Source organism: Eurosta solidaginis, chromosome 5 (assembly GCF_040869045.1).
Source record: "Eurosta solidaginis isolate ZX-2024a chromosome 5, ASM4086904v1, whole genome shotgun sequence".
Lineage (NCBI taxonomy): Eukaryota > Metazoa > Arthropoda > Insecta > Diptera > Tephritidae > Eurosta > Eurosta solidaginis.
In genome coordinates, this window is record NC_090323.1 from 41,855,256 (window position 1) to 41,862,107 (window position 6,852).

Sequence of the window (6,852 nt, forward strand, 5' to 3'; positions counted from 1 at the left end):
GCATACCGGATCTGTATCCGGCAGAGGATGTTATGGCCCTCTTTGGAGATCAACCGTGGAACGTACTAGTTGGCTGGTGATAGGTGAAAGGGTCAGGATTCACCCCCACTCATGGTTGCCTGGAGTAGTTACACACTCTCCGTACTAAATTAGTGCAGGTGGCATCGCCGAGAATTTTATCCTATCAGTTGATTTTGTTTCTTCCATTTCACAGGCAAAAGCAAAACATAATCAACACATTGGTAATTACTGCGGCCGTGATGGTGAATATTGTTTTTTTTTTTACAGCGCTTTAAGATATCTCTATTGGCAAGTCCAATAAAATCAGCGCACAATTCTCTCACGACGCAAAAGTTGCTCCCTCTGAAATCCATACGCCTATCATCAACACGACGACAAAATCGGAACATGGTATGCGTGATAGGGACATGAGTCAACAGGTGGGTTGAACGAACCGATAAAAACATCGAAGTATCGATTGATCGGGGGATCTAGCGGAAGCATATACGGAAGCGGGCTTTTGGCTTTTCTTTTTTGGCTGGATGGACACGTGAAAGGTTGTAAAAGTTGGAACGGACGGTGAATTTTCATACGGAAATATTTAATATGAGAAAAAGTTGGGGAAGTTACTTCCAAACTTCTAAAATAAGTGAAAACAACATCCATTAGTATTATTTTGTGGTTTTGTTGCTAAGTTGTGCTTTGAAACCCACGAAAAACCAGATTGTAATGCATTCTGCGGCAACGCATACACAACTATAACGTGAAAATTAACTTTGCTGCAACACCACCAGTAATTTGAGAAAGAGTTGGGGAAGTTACTTCCAAACTTCTAAAATAAGTGAAAACAACATCCATTAGCATTATTTTGTGGGTTTGTTCCTAAGTTGTGCTTTGAAACCCACGAAAAGCCAGATCGTAATGCATTTTGGGGCGACGCATACACAACTATAACGTGAAAATTAACTTTGCTGCAACACCACCATCCTTAACCACAGCAACAGCAGGGCCGCCGAACCAAGGCCTGCTGAACCACCACCAGCTTTAACCACACCAACAGCAGGGCCGTCGAACATAGGCCTGCAGCAACACCACCAGCTTTAACCACACCAACAGCAAGGCCGCCGAACATAGGCCTGCTGCAACACCACCAGCTTTAACCACACCAACAGCAGGGCCGTCGAATATAGGCCTGCTGCAACAGCACCAGCTTCAACAACAACGACGGGTGAACCAATAGGTGAGTTCGTTCCGTAATACGGACCACTATAATTTACTAAATTGAGACAAAGCGCTTTGAGAATGCCCTACGCCCATTTATTTTTGTATTGCTTTTATCACGCTATCGACACACAGGATGAACAGGCTTTTAGACTTCGCAAGTTTATTTCCTGGTGTTTTTTACGTGTCGATTTGTTCGCGTGACCTAACGTGACTTTTTTGCCGTTGCACGTATTTATATCAACCTGAACAAAGCGATGGCAAAAAACCCCAGGGTATTAACGATTTATTTTACAAACATCGATTACAAGTTATCATAGAGATGACATAGTACAAGGTGGTATAACATTTTAATGCAAATACACAGCATTGATAATGACATTAAACAGCATTTAATCTTCCACACCCCCACCCCCGTGGATCGAATCCGATTCACCACCATCTACATCAAGCTTAGCCAACTTGGAGGCAGTACGTTGAACTGTTCCTGAAGAAGTGGACACATCAGCTCGTCGGACTTGGCCGTCCTTCCCAGGGTAAACTCTTTCCACGCGACCTCGACGCCACTCTCTCCGTGGTGCCTTTACATCGCAGATGAACACGAGATCGCCCTCTCGAAATGGCTCTGTTGGCGCACACCACTTAACACGCCGAACCAGCGTCGGCAGATATTCTACCACCCACCTTTTCCAGAACCTGTCCCGTAATTGTCTAGTAACTCGCCATTGTTTACGAAGTGAGCAAAGCTTTTGATCTGGTTCGACAGCACTCCGTGTTTGTGCTGTGTCTGCACTCCCCAGTAAAAAATGATTCGGTGTTAAAGGCTCTTCTTGTTCAGGCTCTACTGGCAAATGTGTAGGTGGACGTGAATTTACCACGTTTTCAGCTTCCACCAACAGACTATAGAATGTGTGCTCTTTAGGCTTCACCTCTTTCATTCTGCGTCGTAACACCTTCTTCACGCATTGCACCATGCGTTCCCATACGCCGCCCTCAGAGGGATTCTCCGGGCAATTAAGGACCCACTCAACGCCTTTCGATGTCAACTCACCCTGCAACGCGCAACAGTCAAACACATCTGAGAAACGTTCAACCTCACCAGCAATTCCTATGAAATTTTTGCCATTATCCGATCTTATTCTACTGGGCACTCCTCTCCGGTTCATAAAGTTCCTAATGGCCAATATGCACGCGTCAGTTGAAATATCATATGCAATTTCCAGATGGATAGCACGTACAGTCAAGCATGTAAATAAAGCTACCCATCGCTTCTCTGTTCTTCGACCGACCGTCACACTCACCGGCCCAAAATAACCTAATCCCGTGTAAGTGAACGGCCGCACGTATGGCGTCACTCGATCCTCCGGCAGAAAACCCATTATTGGCACAATTGGTCTGGCCCTTTTCAATTTACAAACGTTACGAAACTTTTGCCACATGGCACCTACGTCCCCAGGTATGGCTTCATCCCAGCCTAAATTCCGCTTCCAGAGTTCGCGCATCAGCATCTTGGCTGTGATGATGAGGTGGCACAAGAACCCCAAAGGATCGAAGATGGACATGACGATACTTAGCAGCAATCTCTTTGTAGGTACCACTGTTCCATTCATGACTGATTGATCGACTCCATGGAATTCCAGACGATACGTAAAGTGGTCACTGGATGGCTGCCATAGCATTCCTAACACCTTGCCCGACTCCATAGCTTCCTTTGAGGTAATAGGCAACGCTGAACTTCCACCACCTAATGCCGTTGCAACTTCTAAAGAGTTCGACCTAAACTTTCGCAACCGAAAGGCCGCATCTGAATGAATGTCGCAGACCTGCTTGGAAATCTCTATGGCTCTCGACGCGGTGGAGAAAATATCGACGTAGTCATCCACATAGTGGTAGTCCGTTATGGCTCGGACGGCTCGTGGATCATGGCTGTTATGGTCTTTTGCGTTCATCACCTTGACGTAATGGGCCGAGCAAGGTGAACAGGTTGCACCAAATGTCATCGCTGTCATCTCAAACACGTCTGGCGGCTGCATTTGTCTTCCGGACGGATGACCACTTGGTGGAAGATCTCTTGAATATCAGCACACACAGCCACGGCGCCTTCTCTAAAATGAAATAAAACGGAGACTAGTGGTCGATACTCTTGGGGCCCTTTCATCAATTTTGAATTTAACGATACTCCATGAGAAGTAGCTGCTGCGTCGAATACAAATCTAAGTTTTCCCGGCTTATGAGGATTTACCACGGCGAAATGTGGAAGATACCATGTCCTTTCGACTAGCTCGCAGGGTTGCAGTTTGCGCGCATACCCCTTTTTCACATAATTGGAAATGATTTCGTTATATGCCTTCCCGAACTCTCCATCACGCGCGATCTTCCTCTCGATGCCCACCAAGCGCCTGAACGCCATGGAGTAGCTCTCCGGTATCTCCACGTGGCCGTTCATCTAGAGCAATCCGGTTTGGAAACGCCCATTGACTTTGATCGTAGTTGACCGGAGAAGGTCTTTGGCTCGTATGTCGGCAGCACTTACGATTGAGGGCGCGGCTTTCGCCCCAAATGATTCTATATTGAAATATTCTTCTATCATTGCGTTCATCTGATGATTCGAAGTATTTATATGTAGGCAAGATGGCTTTATTTGTGGAACGTTCTTCGATGGTCCGAAAATGCAGACACCTAGTTCCGTCATGGTCGCGAAAGGCCCATTGCGACCCTCCCTCCTATCAATTATTACAGGTTTGGTAGGTAGACCCAAGTGGCGGTGGTCTAACCCTATTAAAACTCTGGGGGTTACATTTTCGTATGGCTGAACTGGCATCTTTCCCTGATATCTGACGGCATCGCAGATGTCCCTCTGACTGAGGGTTTCCATTGGTAGACTCAAATTGTCGATACCATGGACATTCCTAAGAGTGTGACGCTTTCTCATTCCTAATCCGCTAATGGAAACGTTGGTGACACCCACTTCCTCATTTGCTGCTCTACCTCCGAACCATGTAATTTCCACTTGACGCTCCTGACATTTAAGTCCGAGTTCTTGCACTAGTGACAAGTCCATCATTGTAATTGACGATCCTTCATCCAGGAGTGCATAAACATCCACGCTCTTATTTGGTCCATACAGGGTGACGGGCACTACTCGAAACAACAAATTACTTGAAGCATGCGCAGAGCAACTAAGGACAGCGTTATTGGTGCTTGACGGCTTGGACGAATCAATGGTGTCCACCTGGCGTCTTGTAGCACCATCATGTAACATTATATTATGATATTTTTGGCATCCACCAGTGGTGCATATTTTACGACGGCGGCATGCACCAGTGCGGTGCCCTGGTGATAGGCAACTAAAACATAAACGTAGACGTTTGACTGTCTTCCACCTTTCCGAAACTTCGGCATCCAGGAAGCGACGACACTCGACATGACGGTGTTGACCCTGACATATTAAACATTTAAATGACACCTGATCTTTAGTTGCATGCAAAACCGGACGACTTTTCGGTTCACGACTATCATGGTCCTGGATCATTTGGACAAACTTTGCGATTTCAGAAAGCCATTCGCTGAAATTAACGATTGTAGGATATGGTTGAATCACCGCTGAATACCTAGCCCAATCTAAACGTTTGCTAAGGGGCAATTTATTAGTCAATTCTTCAAGTAATGTCGGATTTGCTAGATGTTTTTCTTCACCGATTGATTGTAAAAACAAGGTAAGATTCCCAGTGGCTGTTGCAAAGGGTATTAACTTGTGGATGGCAGTCTCAGAAATGTTCTTTGATTTGGCTACGTACTAACTGTTCTGGACGGCCGTATCTGAACCGTAGTTGTTCAATTACCGCGCCTACATTACTAGGGTGAATTAACAAAGATTTAACCGTGTCTTTCGCCTCACCTTTCAAGCATTTATTTAATCTCTGATTATTTTCAAAGTTAGTATAATTGTATACAGAAGTAGACTCAACATAAGATGCGTAGAATACAGGCCAGTCTTCTGGCAGCCCCGAGAATTGTGGTAGGTCAAGCAACTTCCTAGGTAGAACTGCACCGTTCGTAGGGGAAGGGTTAATTCCCGACGTCGCTGTTGATGTATGCGTCGATGCGCCGTGTTGTGGCATAGTAAATAAGTTACTTTCGAAATTAGTTTGGGGAATCAACTGAATATTGGTTGTAGGGGCATTATAACTGTGCGGCACGTAGGCTGCGGCCTGCACGTTACGAAGGCTGGCAGAAGTATTTACGTATGGTTGTCTATCAATGGTTGCAGCCTGACTACTATGTGGCATACCTAAGGCTGAATATTCATTGACTGAGCAGACAAAATTATTTACACAGGCGCGTTCGGTATCGCCGACTGCGTTAACTTGAGGCTGCGGTACGGCTGGCTTGATACCATTTGCATGGGAATAAATATACGTGGGTAGGGTGATCGATGATAATGGCGGCCTTGACGGTGTCGTTACCAATGCGAAGGTTGGTGTTCGTTTTCGCATATTCTGGCATGTGCATTTTGCAGTTGCATCTCCAATTTGCTTATTTGTTGTTGCATTTGGTAAAGTACGTTCAACTGTGACGAAACTGGATAGTTGGTTGAAGTTGTGGCTGTAGCATTGGAAATGCCATGTTCTAAGCTGGCGAGGTCGACGTTAGCAGAGGTGAGCCCGACTGAGGCGGCGCCGCTAGAAATTAAATTGGCATGTAAAGGGTTTGATATAAACTCGCTTACCTGGTGGGTTCGGTTGTATGTATTCACTTGTAGGTTAGTGGCTGGTGGAACATTCATTGGCGTGGTTGTGTACTGCTGAACCTTGGCTGATGTAGTATTCAATGGCAAAGCATATGATGCTGCCGTACTGTGCAGTAGGTCACCAAACGGCGGAGCGCTAGACAATGAGGAAGTTGTCGTTCCAATGGCGAGTGGCATGATGACAGATGGCGGAGCGCTAAAAGATGCGGCACTGGTCATTGGAATGTTGAGTGGCACACCAGATGATGAAGCAGTTGTCAGTAAAGTACCAATAGTTGTGGCAGTAATTGGTGGAGTACTGATTTCTTGCAAAGGCGAAAATGACATAATAGCTTGCGCTTGACTACATGGTGGCGCAGTAGTTAACTGTATGGTGCCGGTGGCCTGACTGATAGCTGGCTGGCCAGTGGACGGCGGAACACTAGACTCTTGTGTAACAAATGGCATTGCTTCTAACGACAGAGTTCTAGCTATTGGTGTACCTTTGTCGGCCTTTGCTGTTTCGCTTTTTGACGACACACTCAATGAAGGAGCACTCGATGTGGCTTTAGCGGACTTGGCGGTGATCTTCGCTAAGCTGGATGATGGAAAAGTAGTGGGCACAGAATTATTTGCTTGATTACGTTTACTCCGGCGTGGAGGCGATCGTGGTATCATATTTTGCAGACACTTGTTTAAATTCAATACTGCCACTTTGTATGTAAAGTGGTGGCAGGCATTTCACCATAACCTCAAATGGCAAATTTAATGACACGCTATTGCTGGCGAATGGTACTTGCAAATATAATTTTTGTTTGCAAACCGTGAAAACTCGTAAACATGAAAAACGTTTGCAAACCACGAAAACTTGTAAAAACAGGAAATAAAGCATATCACGCTAT